The sequence below is a fragment of the Melospiza melodia genome, chromosome 9, assembly GCF_035770615.1.
Source record: "Melospiza melodia melodia isolate bMelMel2 chromosome 9, bMelMel2.pri, whole genome shotgun sequence".
Classification (NCBI taxonomy): Eukaryota; Metazoa; Chordata; class Aves; order Passeriformes; family Passerellidae; genus Melospiza; species Melospiza melodia.
The window spans coordinates 4,935,602-4,959,169 of NC_086202.1; the positions used below are offsets into that span (position 1 = coordinate 4,935,602).

The following is a 23,568-nucleotide window of genomic DNA, read 5'->3' on the forward strand; positions in this document are numbered from 1 at the left end:
TCCCAGCTGGAAATCCATGGCCCATTATACTGGAACCAATGGGAAATACAATTTATGGGGAAAAAAAAAAAAAATCAATACTCCCCCAAAACTGTTTTAAAGACACCTTAGAGAAGGTAACCAAGGTGCAGTATTTTGTCTAGATGAGACCCTGGCACAACTATGATTTATTTTAGGTTTCTCAGCAGCATGCAAGACTTCTTATTCCAAAAGTTTCTTGGCCCAGAGATGCACAAATTGCCTGCAGAATACCAAATTCAGTAAGTGAGGGCTCTGCCATGAGAATGGGGCTTTGGGTGTCCAGAGGGCTGGACAGAGCAGGTGTGACACTGCTGGGGAAATTGGGGTTCATCTCCTTACGTGGTTTCAAGGCTCATGTGCCAAATCCTGGCTGCCAAAAGCACTTGAGAATAGTTTTCCATCACCACAAAAATTCCTGGGGAAATCCTGGCCTGCTGAAGCTTTTTCTTCCATGAATACTCCCCATTCTTACCTATTTTCTTGAGTCTATGTCAGTTATTTTCAGTAAGTTTATTTTTTAAAAGAACTTGCATTTTTCAGGTCAGAGAATTGAGAAACCCCCCCAAACATTTGGGTTTCTGCTGAGAATTGTAAGTAATAAATTTTTTCCTATATATTTTTTCAAATTGGTATTTTCTCACTCCTTTGAAATTTCCAAGACTTGCTCCCTGACAGCTGCTATAACAAATGGTGGGGCTTCTTCAGCTGATGTAATCCAAGACTTCAGTCATGTCAGTGGAGTTGTAATATTTATTTATCAACTGGTCAATGAAACATAATCTGTTGATTTGTTCTTTAGAGTTAAGTAGCCCTTTTGTCATAATTTTTACTAAAAATACTTTATTTATTTCTAATTATGTAGGCACACTAGGTCTGTACAAGAAATTCTACAAATAAATTAAAAAACATGTTTGCAGGTTTTTAAATCAGGAGAGTAATGCTATATAAATATTTGGTAATCACATAATGGACATAATCATGACAGGGCTCTGAGAGGGTCAATAAAAATGTTACTAGATAAAAATGTTGCCAGATAAAAATGGTAAAATGGTAAAAAAGGAAAAATGTTATTATTGTGAGTTAAAAGTAGTGGGGTGTTTTGGGTTTTTTTTCTCTTTGCTTGCCCTTCATTTGACTTTTTGGCTCAGTAGTTTAAAAACCACACATCCTCAAGCACCCATATTTTGTATTTGAGACTGAGATTTCTTGTAAAAAAAAAAGAAAAAAAATTGTATTTGTATTGAGATTTCTTTGTAACCTGACTAGACAGCCACTGCCCCATTAATCGACTCCCTGTGTTTGACACAGAGCAGATTTATGGCTCTGGCTTGATGAAACCAAAAGGCAATTAAACACAATCAATCAACTGGGCTGAAGCTTCCAGATTCTGCTCACAAACTCCTTCTCAGACATCACTAGAACTGAGGCTTCGAGAGACCTGGAGTGAAAACAAAGGAAAGATGCTCATTTTTCCAGGTTTTTATAGTTTTTTTCCAGGTTTTTACATGTTTTTCCTGGGTGTTTTCAGCCTCTCAAAATATACCCTCAAAGGTTCTAAATGGATTTTTTTATTTAAATAAAAAAGAGCCAAGGGGAAGAGAAGCTTGTAGGGGTTTACTTTCAGTCCTGGTGTCGAAGTGGGGGTAAAAGAAAAGCAGCATCAGATGACAGAGGGGTAAGTCACTAAATCCGTGTGGTTTCTGCAGTCCCAGTGTCTGCTTTTGCTCTGAGAGCAGACATGAACAGCGTGCTCCTTTTCAGGGGGAACATTCCCACTTCATTAATTAACAACAAAGATTCCTTGCAAACATGACAGAGCTGCCTGCTGGATCTGCAAACCCTTTCTTAATCAGCTCTGGAGTTCTTGATTTCCACTGTGCTGCTATGCACAGCCTTGGTCCACCAGCTGACTTCCAGGAAACCATCAAAAGCAGCTTAATTTCGCTTATTCATTTATTTATTTGTTCTTTGTAGCTAGCCTTTTTCTTCAAAGAAGCTGTGATATACAGGAAATGAAACAAAAAAAGGTAAATTTTTATTCTTCCATCCATTGTAAGTCTTTTGTCTTATGTATACCATCCATTGGTGTTCCTTGAGCTTGCACACATTGACAAATGTTAGTATTTTTGTTGTATCTGTTGCCACTACAAACATATGTAAATTACTATATGCTCTTCAAATAATATGAAAAGAGAAAGACACTCAAGTAATGGTGCCTGTGCTCCTGCGCAGTTCACATATTGGGTTGGTTCTTGCAAAAAAGAAAAGAATATGTTTCTATACACACTTGGGAAGCTGCAATGTCCCAAGAACTTCTTAACCCAGTGGAGAAAATCCTGGCAGGTTTCTGAGAATGAGGGGAAAAAAGGAATCAACTTCCAAAGCAAACAATTTTTTTTAAAAAATCAGTTTTTGTCTTTCTACTTGATCTATATGTTAGGTCCCTTCATAAATCTTTTGGTGTTTCTGGAACCTAGTTCTGTGTTTGATAGTCAACAAAGGCCAGCTCCCATTTTTGTATATTAATTTTTCCTTATAAACTAGTCTTTATCTGAACTATTTCTCTTCTCATTCTGCTGTGACGACAGTGCTCCAACTCACTATTAAAAAAGGAACAAGGATCTCTCTCAGCAGAGTCCAAGGACATTTGTTGCCATTAAAATTGGCCTTTTGCTCGGAGCCATATGATTGAGCTTCTTATGGTTTCAGGGTAAAGTGGTGAAGTTGTCTCCATCTCTAAATGCCCACTTTATGCTGTTCCTAGGGAGGTGAGGGGGATGCAACGCTTGACTTCAAGCACACTGAATAAACCAGCAGCATTCTCCTGGAGATGCAATGGCTGCAGAACCCAGACTGTGATGTTTTACCATAATTGATAGAGAAGTATTGGATTCCCTGGAATCCTGCAGTGACCCTGTGGGATGGTGAGTTTTGCTGGTTGAGATCCAATCCTGTACCAGAGTTTTGGACCATGGAATCCAGCAGCTGCTGCTCCTGGTGCTCCGTGCCCAGAGCAGTTTGCTGTCTCCAGAAGGGCTTTGGAGAAAGGCCCTGCAGCTCCAATTCCAACTCCTTGACAGGATTGTTGCTTGTAAGATTTTTCTTCTCTCTCTGAACACTTTGTCTGCTTCTTGTTGCAGAACCACCCAGCAGAGCTTCTCTGCCTGCAGCAGCAGCGCCAGGGGAACAAGCAGATGATGGGGGAAATCTGCTCTCCCAAATTTATTTTTTTCCCCCAAAAGGGAGCCCCATCCTTGTTAAAGCTCCCCAGGACAGGTGTGCCAGACCCACATCATCACTATGGCTTCAGCAGCAAGCAGCTCTCATCCTGGTGTAACTGGTTCCTATTTACCTCCTAAAAAATGCATCTCACTTTTATTTTAGAACAAAAAACCTCACTTCTATGTTCTCTGCAAGATGATCTTCTAAAGACAGCTACTGCATTGACCATGTAACCTGGATATTGCGCACTCTCAGCTGGATCTTGGATTTGTTTTAAATTTTCCAATTGTTAATTTTATAATGCGTCCCTCGGGTCCCTTATTAATGGACAGCTTATGGAGGAGGTCTGGGTTACTGTTTACCACAGCCCTCAATACTTTGGCATCCCTTGAGGCAAACTGAGCTCTCAGGCCTCTGCTTGCCAAGTTAAATCCTTTTAGCATTTTTATAATCTCCAAAAACACGTTTCTTCATCTCTCAGACTCGGCCTCTGCAGTTCAGTAAGCATTTGTTGTTTGAAATCAGATCATGATGAAATCGTTTAATAGTCAGTCTGTGAAAATATTTTGTTTAAAAAACACTCAGAACTTAATTGGAATCAAAATACCAGCAGCTGGATTGTAGTTTGAAGTCAAAAGTCAGAGAAGCAGCTGGAACAGCAGGATTCAGAGAGACACTTCTAATTCTTCCCCTTCCTACAGGAACATTCCAAGGCTGCTCTGCTTTGGCAGGCAATGAAAAGAACCCACTCGTGTTCAGCCTTCCCTGACCAATATCATCTGCTGCTGGCACATCTGTCCCTGGGCTTTGCAGATAGAGCACAAAGAACTCCTGGTTTTCTTTTTTTCCAATTTTATGAAGGGTTCTGATGAGCTTCATGTACCACCACAACATCCTTGTCCTTACTGGCATGTCTGAGCAAGGACTTGCTCTAGAAGAGAAACTTGGTTTCTTCTCAGATCCCCTAATTAGATTTAAAAGAATGTGTGGTAGAGAAAGATTTTGGGTGACTTGTTTAATAGATATGGAGCTAGTCCTTCAGTTGAATCTGGCTCTGTGATTTGTGAACTTTCTGGACAGTTTTTGTTGTGTTTTATTTATACTTGGTTGGAGGAGTTGTTAAGTCTTAAGTAGTTGGAGATCTTGGATATGCACATTAGTGTCCCTGCAACAAGTTCATTGGCAAAATGCTGGAAGTTTTCAGACCAAATCTCTGTCCAGTTTCCACTAGATAAAATTCCTTCCATCAAAGGAGTTAATTGATAAGGGTGGAATTAAGGGCCTGGAGTAATTGCCTTCTTGGGGTAGAAGTAATCTCCATGCACAGCCCAGCAGCTTCTTGTTTGTATCAGAAAAGACTGGCTCTTCAATTTGTATTTTGTTTTAGATAAAGATGAAAATGGATGTATAAAAAAATGTAGTTTTGACATTGAGGATCTAAGGGGTACATGTAAAATACCCCTAATTAATGCAAACTTACTGGAGCTGCCTTTAGAGAAACTATTCTCATTGGATGTTTACTCCCAAATTGCACATATGACCAGCAGGATATCTGCATGCCTAAAACCAATTTTTTTTAAAGTTACAGATATAGTAATACAAACTTGGCACAGAATGCAGTGAGAATGTCAGCAACCCCAGAAATCTAAAAGGATCCAGTGGATGAAGCACCCTCCTCTGCCAGCAGCAACGAAGGAACTGCAGTGAGGACTTTTGGGGGTTTAAAGAGGCATCCAAAGTCATTTAGCCATGTCTGCAGCCACCACAGTATTGACAAGCTTTTTGATATGTGTTTTTTTTTGGTTGGGATTTTTTATAACCTGGCATGCAAACTGGGATCAGGGGACATAAATAACAAAGTGTGGTTGCCAAACTCACTGGTTGAGGATATAAACCAGACTCCCAGCTCAAAGGTGTTGTCCTTAGTTTATCTCCTGCTGAACAATCTGTTTATCCCAAGGTAATCAAAACCATGAGGATGAGGAGAGGGAGCAAGCATGTTTTAGTGCAGAAGGGCAATTATTATCTTCTGTTAACTCTCAGTCACTCCTGATCATACTCTAAATTATTGGTAGAGCTTAAGTGTGCTCCATTTACATATATTGCCTAGTCTTTCTCAGCATTATTATTTCAGTGGCCATAGGCTTCATGAATTTAACACAAAACTAATTTTACATCAGCAGGATGGGTCTGGGTTACCTGACTGGGACCACCTTCATGCTGTGCTCAAGCCAAACACGTCCCAAGGAGGAGAAAACAAATATAAACAAATCACTTTTAACCATTGGCAACTAATTCTGGAGGGGTTTTTGTTTGCTTAATCCCCTTCCAAATTCTGCATTGCAAAGATGTTGTCCTTTCTGGACAACACTGCAGACAGCAGGATTGTCTCACTGGTTTGGCAATGGGAAATGGACACAGATAAAAATGTGATGCAGACTAGACCTGGTGAATAGCTGCCAAAATATTCCATGAGTATTTGCTTGGGTTTTGAAGTGAATTCACATTTTCTTCCTACTTTGGACCCCACACACCAAGAACATTGCAGTCTTGCCATCCCTGACCACGTATAAAAGCAACCTTTAAAACAATTTGCATCAGCAGAAGTTGAATTTTGTATTTGCCACTTTTGTATTGCAGATATTTGCCCAACAAAAGAAAAGAGAAAAGCGAAAGGAGAAAAAAGTGAGTGCAGCACTTCTGTCAGATCACAACAGTGACAATGAGCAAGGGAATGATGCTGCCAGTTGTGCCTTGTAAGCATAGCAGGAGGAGAATTCTGGGAGGAAAAAGCATAGAAAATGTATTTGTTCCTGCCTTTTGCTGAAGGTTCCATTTCATCCACAGAGTGGTCACACCAATCCTGAAATCAGCCTGTGGTGCCAAAAGAGGGGCAGATCTCAGGTATGGGAGTGGAAAAGGGCACTTGGGCTCTGCAGCAGGATTTCTGCTGGCACTGGTGACGGTTTCTGTCGTTTTAGGTGCTGTTTGTGTGCTGCTGTTTCCAGGGTTTGTGCCCAGGGTTTGTGCCCAGGGTTGGTGCCCAGGGTTGGTGCCCAGGGTTGGTGCCCAGGCTGTCTCACACAGGGCGAGCGTGGGTCTGAGGCAATGGGGCACAACAACAACAGCAGGGGCTGGAAAATAAATCTGGGGAGACAGGGGGGGATCAGTGCTGCAGAAAATGGCTTCAGCACAGGGAGTTGAGCAGCTCCATCAACAACTGATGAAAGATGGGCAACAAAGAAATACAAGAAAATATTCAAGCTGTGGTTTTCCTAAGGAGAGCATCCAAATCCAGGCTGTAATCTGTTCATGGAGCCTCTGCAGTCAAGGAAGTGAAACCTGTCAAACACTTTATTGTCTCTAACATTCAATTGAGAAATCAGTTGTTCATTCAACTCCTAAATAAGCACAAAACCCGACAGATAAACTTGGGTTTCTAGAATAACTGGCTGTCATGAGGCAGAAAGCTGAGATTCCCAACTGCAGCCTGGTAAATCTGTTTTCCTTTATCCTTCTGGAGAAGCCAGAATCCTGAGTTGCTAGATTAGGTTTAGCTTTCAGAGGGGAGTGATTTAAACCAAAATATTTTATCACACATATCCCCGAGCTCAGCACAAGCCCTCGATTGTGCTCTGCTGAAATTCATGTGAATGCCATCATTGTATTGATCAGTGGACTATCACTGCAGATGTTTGAGCGTTATGGATTCTTTCCTGAGATCATATTAAATCTTAAATTGGGTTTCTGAATTACCAAAGTAAATGAATAAAAGGGTATAAATGGATAACCAAGGAAGTTGCATCAGTTTACACAGCCCGAGGTTGTGAGCTGTACTTTATTTTGTGCCAGCTCTGTGTTCCTACATCATTAGGTTATTCTTGTGGTATCTGGTTGTGGCATTTGATTACAAAATAATTCTGTCATAAAGAAAGAAGCTGTCTTCTAATATAAATCCATGTTTAGTGCTCAGGATTTTCATGTGCTGTGAGGATATCAAGTAAGAAGCAAACCTTTTCTTCACGATTTTGAACATACTCTTGAGCATAATGGATTTAAAAATCCACTCTAACCTTTTGCTGTTGGCACACAGCATGTGTCTGACCTCCTGACCTCACAGCTGTATTCAGGGAATTGTATACCTCAATGATTTCCTTTTATACAGACCTGTGTTTTGTTAATTTTAAAAATAATTATTCTGAGTTTTCATAGAGAGGAGAGTCAGAGACACAGCATGTTCCAGCCTACAAGACACAGCTACTAAAGCTCCATGCTTAAAACCCTCATTTTTACCAGGATAGAAGTGTTTTTTATGACTGCCTCTCCTTATCAACGTATGGATAAATATTCCACTTTTGCTGCAGTGCTGTTCTGCTGTTTTTTAAGAGTAATACCCCATGAAACAGAGCTGGGGTGGGTTTTTGTACAGTGATATTGAGTTGAAATGCTGTAGGGCTGAGAGGGTCGATAATAAAATATTCTGAAATACAAGGAGCTGTTCCATGCCTTGGTGAGGAATCATCAGCTGGCAGAGTTCCCTGTGCAATGAGTGCTGTGAGATCACCCAGCACAGCAAGGGCTCTTTGAGAATCCTGTTCTACAGTCACAGGTCTGGACAGTGGTTGCACCCACATTTTTGCTTTCAGTTTTATAATTTTTATGATTTCACCAATACAATCTCTAGCAGAGCACTGCAAAATGCTGTGCTGGTGCAAGTGGTGGGCAGTGAGCAGTGATGCTGGGTTGATCATGGGTGGAGAGTGTGAAGGCAGAAACCTTTAAAATTGGCTTTATTTTTGGAGGAAGGCTGATGTTGCTACATCCTGATAGCCAAACTTGACCTACAAATGAAAATGTGATTATTTCAGAGCATTGAATAGAAAGACATAGATGTACGTAGACAAACACAGATTTAATTGAAGTACTACTGGTGGACATCTGGAAATAGATGCATTTGTTTTGGAATTTGATGTCATAACAAGGCATTTAGCAGGAGCTTTAAACCTTGGAAAGTAGAGCAATAGTCTGAAAGTAGAGCAATAGTCTGAGTTTCACTTTTACCTACATGTCAAAGCCAGTCGTTTAGTGCTTAGCATTGCCTTAAATAAAGCAGGACAGATCTGTGTTTCCACCGCCAGCCTTCTCATTCCTTTCTGATTTACAGAATGAAAGTTGCTGTTTCCACCTCTCTTTCTCTCTCCTGAGAGTGCAGAAGGACCTTGGCCTCACCTCCTAGGCAGCATCCAAGCTCCTTGCTCCATCCCATTCAGAGCAGTGCCCTTGCTCTGCAGCATCCTGGTGACCCCTCTGCCCACCTGCTCTGTGATTTTCCAATTATCAGGGTGTTCACAGGTTATTTTAGTGGGGAAAACAGTCCAAGAAAAAACCCCAACTTCCCTATCCATCTTCAGCACTGCCACGTGCTTGACGTGGTTCTTCATGCAGTGCTGAGTAAAGTGAGCCTGTACAAATGGTATGGGTGCAAAAATTAGCATTACACAGTCGATAAATCATGCAAGGAATTTGGTATCTGTGTACTTAATCTAAATTTGTTAACACTGGCAAGATAAAGGTCATTTGGACTCCATGCCGACTCTTGAAACTGGGACGCTGTTCAGAAATTTGAGGTTTCTCCATCCAGCTGTGTACATGTGCCTTGTTATCTAATACTTTAATTGCTAACAAAACACTGGGTAGTGGAGAATATACTGGCCTGTGTCAATATTTAAGCAGGACTTTACTTATGGCTGAAGTTTATTCACCTTGGAGGGAGAAAAATTTTTTTGCCTCACTTGAATAATTGGGCAAAGAAAAGGCAGGGTTTCAACTTGCTCCTGTGGCTTGTGCTTGCTATAGAGAAAAGTATGTCAGCTATTTTTGAAACCTGCATTTTTTGGTCCTTTTTTTCATTCTTTTTCTTTTTTTCTGGATATTTCAGGAACTCTTGAGAGCTCAGAAGTGTTTGGGACCTTTCTCCTTTCCTCTTCTAAATGGTTGAGGTGAAATAAGCTCTCTGTCTCATTTCTGATTAATATTTGCCTTAAATTCTTGAAATTCTTCCACAAAGGAGTTGTAATTGTCTCTCCTCTCCTGTCCTCATCACTCCTTGGAAAGCTGAGCCTGGGGATGAGGATTCCTGCAGGCTTACAGGTAAGGGCACCTGAGAAGAGACAGGAGAACCTGCTGAGGTTTAGGTACAGCACCCACCACCGTTGTCCACCTGCACCCCATTCCCAGAGGCTTTTCCCCAAAGTGACTTTCCTTTAAGCTTTAAAAGCCTCAAAACTTGCTGTTTTCCATGTCCAAAAGTCTGATTGTTGCTGTGGAGGAAGTTAAAATAAGGGATGCCACCATACTCACATAAAGCCATAAAACTTCTGGAATGATGATGAAGGAGGCGGTTCTAAAGATGAATATTTTCCTATGCAAACTGGAGTTGTCCACAAGGGACAAGCAGCAATGTGGAGCTGTGAGGTCTCTGCCATGTGCAGAGGCTCAGTCTGGGTGAGTTTTCCTGGAATCTGCTCACATGGCTAAAGGATCTGTTTGTTTTTCATACCTCACGTTCACCAACCCGTGGTAACGTTGACAAACCAAGTCCTGAGGAAGTTCCATACTTTGATCATTCCTTTATTCTTCCTGGAAGTCTCTCCTGGGCTGATCCTTCTTTAAACCTCTGAAAATTTAATCCTTGCTTCTGCTTTTCCACATTTCTGTGCTATAAAGGGACTTGAAATAAATATATAGCAAAATGACCCCCCTGTACCAAGGCACAGAGGGGACATTCAGTCTTTGTCCTGTGAAATAAGACAATATTTACCCCAAATACAGCACAGCTAATGGCTGCTCTGTTCATCACAGGACACTAGAAAATAGGAATCAAGGCACCCAGCTGCTGTTTTTAATACAAATCTCATTTTTAGTGTAAGACTTGGCTTAAGGCCATAATAGTGGCTGTTTTGTTGGGTGTGGGAGGTTTTTTTTTTGGGGGGGGGTGGTTTCTTTTCTCTCTAAGCAGAGGAAATGTGCAAAGAGCACACACACCATGAGTTAGAGCTGGGTGCAGATAATTGGAGAGAGGAAGAAGAGGCAGCAAGTTTTGAATAAATAGTCTTTTCTGCACAGGAGATGTGTACATGGGCTGTGCCTCCAAGAACCTCTGCCAGCTCTGACCAGGCTGCTCAGGGTGATACCTGAGTTTTAAAGATTTTCTGTTCTGTTTTGGTGTTCAGCTTTTAGCTTTATATTAAATGTCACAAGGATCTTTTCACAGGGTGGTGAAGACAAAACAATCCTGTTCCAGCTGGAGGCTCAAGGACAGTCTCTTCAAACTTCAGGCCCAAAGCATAAACAACTGAAAAGAGGAGGGTGGACAAGCAAGAAAGGAGGATGAAACCTCATTATATGAAGCTATTAACTGGACAGGTAACTCCCATTTGCAAATGGACTAAAACTTATAAAAATGTGAGATCTCGTGACCAAACTCTGTTGCTTCCATCTTGGAGCCATCTGGGCGCTGCCAGGATGTGGCCTTTGAAGGCACCTCAGTGAATATTCACTTTATTCCTCTGAACTCCATCTAGCCTCAGCTCCAGCTCCTCAAGGCACCAAGGGAACAGCCTGGAACTTGTCCGTGTGTCCTGCAGTCCGTGGGGTTCTGATGTCCCTCCAGGGGAACTGGGAAGGCTCAGAGCCTTCAGGAGTCAGGGCTGATGTTTGTCCTGCATGAATACACCAAGAGCTGGAATGAGCTGCATCTAGCAAGCTAGCCAACAGTTTTCAGCCTTGTTCTATGGCAGTCAGCCCTCCACTGGCTTTCAAGGTAAATTTTGAATGTTTTTCTGAGCTGGTTTCAAGTGTGGCTTATGTTCGTCAAGCAGAATTTTCTTCCACGTCCTCTCTCTAATCCAGATTTTTCAGCAGCTCAAAGAAATTCTTTTTAATGCAAATTCAACTCCTTAACAATCCCAGAACATTGGATTTAAATATTTAACTGCTTTATAATATCTTCAATTCTCATTCAGATATATATTTTCAGTAGGAGTACTTACTGGAAGGACACCATTTAATTTGCAAATTCACTGCATTATGGCATGAGGAGGATCCAAATTGTGAAATGTTGAACTTAAAACTATCATTATCTGCTCTGACAATAAAAATCAAATCTGCAGCTCACTACTGCTAAACCTGAATATACAAAAACCTCTTGTCTGTCCTTCACATCTGTAATATTTAGCTAGGTGCTAGAACAGATAAAATCTGAGCTATTTCTTAATAAAATTCTGGGGTTTGGATCTATAGAGTTCATCTTTACAAGACCTTTTTTCTAATGAAGCCTCATATGATCACTCTAAATGTTGATACTTTAAGAAAAAGTACCAAATAATTTTTAGAATATAGGAGAATGAAAAAATTAAAAAAGGATGAAATTAGAAAGAGCTAGTTATTTATGTCAAAGAAAGCTCAAACCCAGCCATGTTTAAATGCTGAGGTGAATTTTCTTTAGGATTTCCGGCTAAGAATGATAGATCCAACATCTTTTATCATGTCAGTGATTTTTGGCTTTCTAGGAGAACTGGAGTGTGGTGGCAAGAAAGTCTTCCTAGATTGCCCATGATGAATGTTTGGACACAAACCAGGTTTTGTAGTTAGGAAAAGTGGTTTCCTTCCACTCCCTGTACTTTCCTTCCTGTGTTCTCTGTGGTACCTTGCTTCTCAAAGTCAGGTTTTGTCTCAGCCTAGCAGACCTTTGAGACAGAGGTTATTAGAAATGTTGTTCCTTCTTATGCAGTTAAATGCATGTCATCTTAGATTTCCTATGCCATTAATTTTAAATATGCATTTGTGGGTCTTTCCCCCACTTTGGGGTATTGGCAGGCTCTAAAGAGCCATATATTACACCATGCCAGTTGTTCTCAATCATCCTTGTGACAATATTCTGTAAAATGGCCAAGGCAGAGGCTTGTGGATTATCTGATGCCTAATTATCTTAATTACGTAGTTATCAAATGTAATATGTGCAGTCATAATGTAACCAAATTATTTGACCACTTTTGTATTCTCCCCTACTTTGCTCCTTTTAGGGGTTTGCATTTGTGAACTACCACTTAAAAAAATAGAAAAAAACCAAACCATGTGATTGATGTTTCTACACTGGTTTGGATTATGGTAACACATGATGTAAATATGAGAGTCCATTTGAAGGCTTCCACACTTTTCCACATTATATTTAAACTCAGGGCAGCACAGTTCCTCTGGACCGCATGACTGTTCATTTTTCATATCTTGAGCCTGCTAATATGTGTGATATTTAAAAAAATCAATGGCCAATTAATGACTTTTGTGATCTCTATGTCATTTCTTATACCTGGTGTAACTCATGGATCCAGAGACCCTAAAGCTCTGTAGGTATTACTGGCTTGATGATGCTCCAGGGGAAGTATTTCTGTAGTAATTTTAGAAATCTCTCCATCTGTCATTACTGGATTTGCTGTTGCCACTAGAAAAATTCTGCGTTGTGTGCAGTGCCAACACTGACTTGGGGACAGCTTTGATAGAATCTCTCCAGAGGTTAATTCTGGTGTATTCTTGCCTAAACCAGCCAAATCCTTCAGAGTGGCAATCCCAGCACTGTTCAAATTTTATATTGGGGGAAAAAACAATGTGGGGAACCCTTACCCTTCCTGTTAGGGCTGGTATATTCACTATAATACTTACAAATACCCCTAAAGCCAAACTACCCTGATTTTCTGTGCTGTCTTAGCAAGCAATTATTCAGCAATTATTTGGAAAATTATTCTACACAACTTCATAGTAAAATTCAGTTCCAAAACTTCTCTATGGTACTTTCTTCTTCCTTTTAAAAGACAGCCCAAGGTTTGAATGCAGCCTTCATAGCTCTTTTCTAAGCCACTGCTCTTAATCTCTGTGTGTTACAAGCTGCTCTTGGGTTGTGCATTCCAGATAACAGAGTGTAAAACAAATGGTTTCACTTGCAGAGACTATGACTTAGAGCTCAAATCATTCCAAGTTCTGTGTTGCTTTGAGACTTTAATCAGCCACCTTTTGCAGTTAATTGCTATTTTGGCAGGCTGCAGAAGGGAAATGGAGATTTTTAACAATTTGATATCAACACAAACCAAGAAGAATTTGATGAGACAAATAAAAGGTCTTTTTCCTAACTCAGAGATGCTCAGCTTGCCAAGTGCCAGAAGCTTTTTGCAAACATCAGAAGTGGGAGAGGATTTCTTGGAGAAAACCTTGCTATATCCCTCTGTGATGAAAGATTTTATGCAACACAGGTAAGTTCCATTTGGTGCACGCCCTGCCTAGCACATCTCACCCAGGATGTTCCACCCCAGCAAGCCAGGCTTTTGGGAGGCCTTGTGGAGCTCTGAGATGCACTGAAAAGTAACAAACCTGGGTGAATTTACCTCTCTGTCCCTCTCCTAGGTGGTATTTGCTCCAGCAGATGTGCAAACAGCATTTCTGACCAACACCACCAACTCAGCATTACCAGCAAGCTCTGTCCTCTCCCGATCCACCCAGCAAAAAAAGCAGTGCCAGAGCTGACAATCAAGAAAGTGGCTGCCTGTCCTTAATATCCACTTCACTCCAAACTTACTGAAGCACTGGAAACCTCAGAAGCAGCTATTCCAGTTGCTCATAATGTGCTCTTTGTTCCGTGCTTGGCTTATCTTCGAGCACAATGCAATCTGAAGGAAGTACACCCACTCCCTGATGTTTTCCTTGGGAGCCAGAAATGTGTGTGCAGCGTTTTTTGGGGTAAGTGGTGAGTAAAAGTGGAGCGTGTGCTGTGAAAGGTGCGGGGGCTGGTGGTGCTGGGCTTTATAAATGCTGCAGATCCAGGCTAAAATCAGAATTCTGGCACTTTCTGGGTTCAGACTGTGCAGCCAGAGTCAAAAAGCTCCAGCAGCAGAAGCAGAGCCATTGCAGCTTTGATGGATGGTTTTCCAGGGCTGGTACACCTTGTGCTGCGAGCACAGCCAGCCTGTGGAAAGTTCAGCAGCTAAACTGAAACTAACCATTGTTCAAATACTTCTGAAAGGAGAGAATCTTGTTTACTTTGTTGGTTTCCCTTCCTAAGGGGCAGGCAGTGTTTTCCCAGCCTGAAATGTTTCTCCTCTCCTTAGCATTTCCAAAAGTGACAGTGTCCCTATGTCCTTGCATAACTTAATTCTGATCTCTTTGCAAATTAATTGTTTTAATAATAATAATGTCTATGTGAAAAGTCCTAGATTTTATTAATTATTAATTAATTATATAATCCATTAATGTGGAAAGTTTAATTTTACACATGCCTGGCTTAAGAGGCTATCTGGATAGTCCAGATCTGGTGTGTATGTATATTATTTCTATTTCTATTTCTGTGGGGAGTAGGGAGGACATAAAAGCACAATACAGTGTTTAAGGACTCTGAATTTGCAGAAAGCACTATAATCCATATTTGCTACCCACTCCTGTTTATGGACAAGGGCATTGCAGCTAAAATCCTGGTGTGGGTGTGGATCTAATCTCACATCTCTGTCTATGTCCCCTCTAATGGCTCATCTAGGGTGGCCCACTGCTCTATTACTTGTAGAAATGTTCTTTATTTGAGATTGTGAATTTTGATCTGAACATCTCCCTGCTCTCCAAAGCTCTGTGGCATTTTCTGCTCCTGCACTCTCAGCCCCTACTGGGTTTTGCCAAATGACTTTTCATTTTCTGCAGCATTCTGAATATAGTTCCAAGGCATCAAAGAAAAGATTATAAAAAATTATTAAATTCAAGTAAAATCATGTGTCCCCCTGCTACTTCTTTTTTTCCATAAACAAACTAAGACAAAACCAGATACAGATACCAGGTCTTGGCCTCATTTTAGAGTTCCTTTAAATTTCAAAAGGACTCAATCTTAAATGGTGAAATTGCAAAGTCATTTGGGATTTGGGTCAGAGTGACAGGAAAATATATTTATATATAAAAATAAATACCATTAGAGTCCTATTTGCAAGGTGCTGAAAACTCTGTTTAAAAACTGACTTTGGAAAAGCTCTGATTTAACAGAAAAATATTAAGGAGTTTTTCTCTGAAGAAAATTCAAACCTTGATTTAGATTTAAATTGTAGTTCTGGGTTTTTAATATAAAATGCAGTTTGTGGATCATTGCTGATATCTTGCTGTATCTTGAGCAAAGCAAGTCAGAGACCAGGCTGTTTTCCTTTTAAATAAATAAACATTGCTCTTTCATTGATGGCTCTTAACAGAAGAGGTCAGCCCCATTGTTTCTCAAACAGCAGTATATGAATCTGAAAAGTAAATTATTAGTATCAACAGCAAAGCTCATGGTGTAGTCAAGCATTTGTCACAATGAATGAAAAAATAAACAAGTTATTCCCCCAAGACCTCGGTGCTATTTAGGGATGAATGAAAACTTCATTGAAAAAAATAATCAGCTTGAATATTCTTTTGATTGTTCTGTGATTATTTGAGAGATTATATCTTATTGAAAAATCTGTTTTACTTGGGAAAACATGATTTCAATCATGTTTCAATCCCACTTTTATACCATCTTAATGTTTGTAGTTTTTTCTAACTAAAATATCTTAGTGAAATAAAATGGACTTGCTTGTATATCTAGTATCTCATACTGCTTCATCCTTTCTGGAAAGAGAAAGGAAGAACAGAAGGGAAAGGAAAAAAACTGAAACTGGAGAAAGGAGAATTGAGATTTTTATTGAGATTTTTTCAGTTTTCAGAACCCAAGATGAAATATTTTGTGTTGAATTTGAAGCATTTTATTCAGTGAAACACCTGTTCCTATAAAAGGGATGGTTGGATTTCCTTTGATGTTGTGTTCTGTTCAAGTTAGAGCAAAAACAATTACTTTTCATGCATTAATTTTCATGGACTAAGTGAAGACTCATGTTGTATTTCCATAATTAAATGTCAGGCTGGTGAAAGCAATATAGTTAAAATGGTATTTTCTCTGCAGTACCTCTGGGCACCAGGGCTCCATTTTTCAGGCTGTTTCACAAGCACAAACGAGCTGGCCTGGAGTTTATAAACAGGTTTAAGTAGCAGCTCTGTGCTGTGCTAGGGCAGCATCCATCACTGGGATGCAGCAGGAGCTTTGTCTTATCTCTCCTCTCTCCCCAGTCGTGTGCTCTCATACCTAGACTGTTGGCTCATTTAAACAAGTGTGCTGTTGCTGAGCACAAAAAGAAAAAAAAAAACCACAACAAAAAACCCCCCAAAACCACCAAAAAACAAAAGAAGAAGAACAACAAAAAAACTCAAAAAAAAAAAAAATCCCCAAAAAACCAAAAAGACAGACACAGTTTTTAAGACTTGGATTTACAGCTCCATCTTGTAATCGGACGTCACAGATTCTTTCACAAGAACCATAAAACAAGTTTCCTCATGAGAAGGAAGATGCAAAAAAAACACAAAGAAGAAGAAGGTGGGTGTGCTGTCCCCCATTAAACAATTGTGAAGTTCTAGTTTAGTGCAGGCTTGGGGGGGAAAAGGGGACGTGGCAGTAAATCATCTGTGCAGCTCTCAGCCATAAAGTTTCTCGAGCAGTCAAAACCGCCAGGGCTTGTTTGGATGACTTATTCCTAGGCATGGGGGATGGAAGAAAGTTTATAATCCAGCTGCAAACTTCTGCTGTCTTTGGTGTCTCTGCTGTTTACATTTCGTGATAATGTGCTGCAGAGACCTCCCTCTCTTTCAGAGTTGGTGTTTTGCTGCCTGCCCTTGCTTTGGGGTTGTTTCCCCAGCCAGTGGAGCAGGGTCGGGCATTGCCTTGGCCTGGGCTGGCTCTTGCAGGGGATTTGGGGAGGGGGTGCAGAGCCAGGCTGGGATGGGGCTGAGTGGGTCTGGCTGGGTTTGGATCAAGCCCTTGAGTGCCCTGGTCCCTTATCCAAGCTGGTGATGGATTCAGGGGTTGGAAAGTGTTGAGGCTGGAAGGGAGTTCAGTGCCTGGTGGCTGCTGGCTCTCAGATAATCCAGCTGTGCTCAGAACAGGCTGCCAGAGCTGGGGGCTAAACCACCACATCCTCACCATCAGGCTCAGCTTAAAATGTACATTGCCCATCTCGGTGGGAAATGGATTTGTAGAAAACTCTCAAAGCCTGACAGGAGGCTCACACTCAGTGTGCATCTGTATGGAAACCTTGAGTTGAGAAATACTGGCTTAGAAATTGCATGGAATAGAACAGACATAGTTGAGAGAGAAATTGAGCTACAAACAAATTTCCAAGGATGCCCTTGCAAATAAGACTAGATACTTTGGAGAAACAGAATTTTGAAAGTTGCATTGGAGTAGGACTCACAAGGGGTAATTTTAAGTGATTGGCTTTAAGGCATTTATAGCATGGTGCGGCAAAAGCTGATAGGCCAAGAAACACTTATCATGTATTGTAATTAAGAAATAATTAGCTTCTGATTGTGATGGCGTGAATTATAACATCTGTATTGTCCCACCATTTTCATGAGACTGAAAATGGAATAGAAGTTTTTAAAACACCTCTGAGTTGCCCCATCTCTGGATCAGAAAAGGGCTTAGTCCACCAAAGCTCGATCAACAACATTCAGAATCATGAAATCATGGAGTGTTTTGGGTTGGAAGGGATGTTCAAAATCATCTTGCTGCCAACCCCTGTTTTGTGCAGGGTCTCCTTCCACCATCCCAGGGTGCTGCAGGCCCCATCCAGCCTGGCCTTGGGCACTGCCAGGGATCCAGGGGCAGCCACAGCTGCTCTAGGAATCAGTGCCAGGACCTTACTACCCTCCCAAGGGTGAATTCCTTCCCCATATCCCATCCAGCCCTGCCCTCTGGCAGCTTAAAGCCCTCCCACCTTGTCCTGCCACTACACCTCCTTGTCAAAAGTCCCTCTCCAGCTTAAAGAACTTCATGGCTGTGGTTGTATTTCAGATTTTAGTCACTGCAAACTGTGCACAGTGCTTGGCAAGACCATTTTCAGTAGGGAGCAGTGCTCTGTTTGACAGCACAGGGATTTATGTGATTTATGTGATTTATCTGATTTATGTGATTTATCTGATTTATCTGACAGGAGCCCATGCCTGTGTCCCAGCAGTGTGTGGGCAGGGGTGCAGTTTTCAGACAGTCCCTGCCTGGGTCAGTGGGGTAAATGCTGAAGCACTGAGAGAAAACCATTCCTGCAGAGCAGCAGAACTTGCCCAGGAGGGTGTTTCATAGTGCAGCAAGTCAACTGGCAAGTTAGGGGAGCATAAAGGTGTTTAAAATCTGTGTTTTAGACAAGCAACTTGAAAATTTGTGAGAATAATTCTAGAGCTGGCTACTAAACTGTGTTTTTCTGGGGGAAAGGGAGGAAACTAGGCCTGAATCAGAACTGTATTGCTCTTTCTCCTCCTGAAATTCTTTCTGCTCACTTTTTCCTTGTGCACTGTAACAAGAAAGACATGCAGCACCCCCAGACCTCTGACTAACGCTTGAGATGAGTATCTTTTAAATTAAACAGAACTGAGCCTGACCTGTCTCTGTCTTAAATTTCTTACTAGTATGAAATGTACCCTTCAAACAATCTTAGACCCGTGGTTCCCCCTTCTGCCCTTAATCTCAGGTATGATTAGTGCTTAATGGACCTTGAAAAGCCTCTATTTATAATGGCCACAGGTTGCTCTTGCTCAGATATGATCTCCAATTTTCTGTTTTCTCTTGAAACAAAACCCAAAATAGTGGGACACATACTTGGTCATTATGTTCATATATGCTATTTTTTTTTTCCCAGAACCACAGTCTTTGGTGAATGATTTAATCCATATAACTTCTTGTGAACCCAAAACAATGGGCTGCTTTGTTCTGATAACGTGATATCCCTTACACAGACACACCAGGGTATCAGGTGCCAAGGGGCTCTTTCCATGGAGGAGGACATCTGAGTCCAGGACATTTATTCTGCATCTGAGGAGGTGCAGTGAGAGCCAGAGATAGGACTCTCCTACCCACTGGATTCTGCTGCACAAAAAAACCCTCAGAATCCCACAAAACCTGTGTTATTTGTTGAAAAACAGATAAAAGCACTCACTGCTTTAAGAAAATCAAACCAAGCAGGCAAAGACCCAAACTGTGATTCCAGCATCATTTTTTGTGTTGGATAAAGCCTTGTGGTTCAGACTTAACATACCTGTGTCAGTTATGCCTGAGCTCTCCTTATTGAACACGTTTCCAAGGAGCAACCTCCAAATCCCAGAGCCTTTCCCAGACCTTCCTGACTCCACTCAGACTGGAAAATGAGAGACATGAAGCTCTCAGAGCTGGTGGAAGGTCCTGAGGGGTGAGATAAACAGTCATTACCTTTGCTAATGGTGGTGAATCCCTGTGATGTGCTAATCACGGAGCAGCAGTGCCCACATCCAATGCCTAATTAAATTTCCCAGGAATAGATTACAGTGGGATTACTGGTTTTCTCCATAATGGCATCAGATCTAATACAACCAGCCAAAGTTCAGATATATTTGCATTGCTAATGTGGCTGGGACTTATTTCTCTTCTATTAACAATAATGTTGCAGTAATGGCTGGAAGTTCTGGTGGAGGCTGGGGCTGCACCACTCTCGGAAGTGGGAAAAGATTGGAAAAGTTCTTCAGGCCCTGTATCAAATCTGGAGAGAGCAGTAACCACCTCCAGGGCCTCTGTCCAGTCACTCAAACAGAAGACAAGTGCATTGTTTATTATTTTGTGTAATGCACAAGCTTTAACATACAATCCCTGCTCACTTGGATTATGTCATTTTCAGCTATGTTAATTTTATAGTAATGAGTATCCTCAACCGGAATACAAGTGTATTGTTTATTATTTTGTTTAATGCACAAGCTTTAACATCAGATCCCTCCTCACTTGGATTATGTCATTTTCAGCTATGCTAATTTTCCAGTAATTAGTATCCTCAACCAGAATACAAGTGTATTGTTTATTATTTTGTTTAATGCACAAGCTTTAACATCAGATCCCTCCTCACTTGGATTATGTCATTTTCAGCTATGCTAATTTTCCAGTAATTAGTATCCCCAGGGCTGGGTAGCATCTGTTTTTCACAGTTCCTATCACCTGAATATCTAAGGGCAGGTTTAAAATATAACAAGAGCTCCAGTGGGACATAAGTGCCTGTAAAACACGGATTTTCATGCTCATCTTACCATCAGCACATTCAAAGTGGTTTCTTTGAGTCCCCTTCTCTCCCCAGGGTCTTCCCAAACATAGCCAGTGTGCTCTCCTGTTCTCCCTGGCCAAATGCTGAAAGGTGACTCAATGTGTGGAGACTCCCCCTCAGTCACTGGGCTTTAGGCTTCACTACATGACTCAGAGGATAAATATTCAAAAACAGGGCAATTTCTCAGTGCTGTTTCATGGAGCACGTTAAGGAGGGTGACAAGGCCAGTGAAGTTTTGATTTCAGATGATCAGCATGGAATGTGGCTGCGCAAAATGAAAGTGGTGAAAAATCACTGGCTGCACAGCGTATCCAAATTTGCTTAAATGTGTTTCCAAATTAGAATAATTTGGATTCCCCATAACTGAAAGCTGTTTCAAAAGGGTTCCCTATTTTTAGATCATTACTGCTGTTTCAGAATGTTCTAATATTACATGATTTAAGTCCTTGCAGCAATTACACTCGTAGGCAAAAATTGCATGGAAAAATGAGGCAATTTAAAATGTGTCATTTGATAAAAATGAATGGAGAAAATAGCAAATATTCACCCACATATAGTATCTTGTCAAAGGACAGCTAGACAAGCAACCTGGAGAGATTAAAGGAACCTAAAAGTCAAATAATTAATGGCTGCAGTAGATTGAAAGGTGAAATAATGATTAAGAAGTGAGAACTACAAACAGTAAGACAATGAGGGAAATTGGAGAATAAGACTCCTTCATTCTCTTCCAATCCTAGAGCCCCTTATACTTGATGGGGTGGTCTCTTATTCTCAATTTTCCTCTTCTAAACACTCCTCATAATGATAGCTGTCAAGTTTAGGTTTCTTTAACTATTTAGAGATATATAGGTAAAATATTTAGAGAATAATTCTACAGATCTCTCTGATGTTTGGAGATATTTCAAATGATAGTAGCTCAGTATCTGAACCCTCAGGTCTGAAATCTCAGTGTCTTCACCAATGCTGTAAAGACTCAGTTTTGTACTATAAATTTACTGATAACTTTTAATAATCCTTTGGCTGTGTTTTTCCATGTGTAAGTTTGTGTATAAATATTTACATTCTAATTTATATGGGGAGGAAAAGTTCTTTTTTTTTCATTGCTGATTGCTGATATTTGAGGTATGTGAAGTATTTTTTTGCAATGCTGTTTTTAAAATAATGCTGAAATTATTTACACATAAATTACTGATAAGGCCCAGGATTTTATTTTCGCTGCTCACCGAAAAATGTAAAAAATGTGAATCTGATTTTTAGGGCTACCCACATCATCTAGCAAGAGACTAAAAAAACCACAACTCCTCTCCTTTTCTCCCCAAACTCATATTAGAAACAGGCCAAGGATGCTGAAGTACAGAGAATTGGACAGATGGGTCCTTATCTGTGCTGTACATCCCAGACCCTGGTGGTTTAAATAACTTTTATTTCCATGATTCATAAAAAAATAAAGTTAAAACAATGAAATCAGCTTAAACAGAGGTTAAACTTTGATATTACTGAGCTATGCAAAAGGCCCCTCTGCAAGTAACTTAATTCTCCATATGGGATATAGCTGAGACAGGATCTAAAAGCCACAAGAAGAACAGGGCAGGGGTTTTTGGAGGGGATCTGCCCCTGAGCACAGGATGCTCTCTGCCTGGAGATGAGCACTGAAATGCAGGAGGTGTCTTTGAAATGCTCCACCTGAGCTGCTTTGCCCCTTTAAGAAGAAAATTCTGAGTTCTGAGGGAATCCAAGCCCTGCTGCAGAGCACAGACGTTGGGAAAGCTTCGCTGTCGTCATTTTTGTTTCTATGCCCAAAGACTGTACCCAATAAATCAGACATTTTCTGCCTGTTGCACTCTTTAATGCTCTGGGCTGGGACTCTCCAGCTCAGGTTGCAGACAGAAATGTTCACCATGGGGGTGCTCAGACCCCAAATCATGGCTTGTGTTTGTGATGGGATGGTGGATCCTGAACCCACTGGACACAGCGTTTTACTCTTACCCTTGTTAACTACTGCAGCGAGTGGTTATAATCTGAGTTTCTTGATTTCTGAATTTGGATTTCTTTATAGATTTGTTACTTCCATGTCAGTGCCTTCAGCAGGTATAGTCAGGAGACAAAGTAATTTTTTTTTTTTAAGAGTGTTTCAAGGACTGAGCCACTTCTTGTGTAAGTAACATGACTTAAAATGGTCAGTTGTTTGATATTTATCATGGCAGGGACTGCAGTCACCACAGAAATAAATTCTCCCTTTCCACAAGTCTGTCACTGATGAATAAACACAAATTATGAGCATCACACTTCACAGAGAGAGGTGAAATATATTTTAAATATTTTTAATATCCTAAATATATATTTTTATATAACATATATATTTTTATTTTTAATTATTAATAAATACGTTTTTAATTTTATTTTTTAATATAAATCAATATTTTAAATATAAATATTTTTGTGAAATACAGCTATGGATACAGAGCAGCTCTTTGATGGAGTTGCACATTTTTGGGTTTTTGTGTTTTGTCTGGTGCTGGTTGCTTTCCCAAGCCATAACAATAAAATAAGATGAGGTCTAATGCTGTCTAAGAGGTGGTGAACACCTGATGGCTGCAGTGGGCTGTAGTTTTCTGGAGATGGGTAACCCCTGACTTGCTCTTGTTGCAGAATTTCTGCTACACACCTGTTACCATGGGACACGAAATAATACAACACAGACATGCAGTTTTCTCAAGGTAAAAAGAGAATTTTTAATTTCTGACTTTGACATTTATAGATATCCAAAAGTGACAGTGGATTGGAGGGTGACAGTGCCACCTCTCCAATGACACTGGACAAACCAGCAGTCTATCAAATTTCTCTCTTCCACAAATAACCAAAACAATAGGTTATTTACAGAAAGTGTGTGAGAAAGTTCGTTACAAGAATATAAACACCAGAAGAAAAACTTTAAAAAATCAGAGCGACACACACCGTGCTGTCAGTCTGAGCAACTCCCCCAGGGGTTTATCTGCAGATTTGCGAATAACCCACGGATCCTGGGCGAGCCCTTGCACCTTGCATGGCTGGGGTTGCAGCAGCACCAGCGCAGCGCCTTGCTGACAGCTCCTGCTCTGCTGCTGCCAGGAGCTCACACCTATTTCCA

At 40.7% G+C, this 23,568-nt stretch overlaps 1 long non-coding RNA gene across 2 annotated transcripts in view; it reads left to right on the forward strand.

Annotated features, from left to right (window-relative positions):
* The first annotated feature begins 10,721 nt into the window (after positions 1-10,721).
* Positions 10,722-23,568, forward strand: part of LOC134421630 (uncharacterized) — a 158,976-nt gene continuing 146,129 nt past the window's right edge. For both annotated transcript variants that reach the window (XR_010028635.1, XR_010028636.1), the window contains exons 1-4: positions 10,722-11,065; positions 13,430-13,544; positions 13,696-14,028; positions 23,091-23,158. This is a non-coding gene — a long non-coding RNA (uncharacterized LOC134421630). The remainder of the gene's footprint in view (positions 11,066-13,429; positions 13,545-13,695; positions 14,029-23,090; positions 23,159-23,568) is intronic.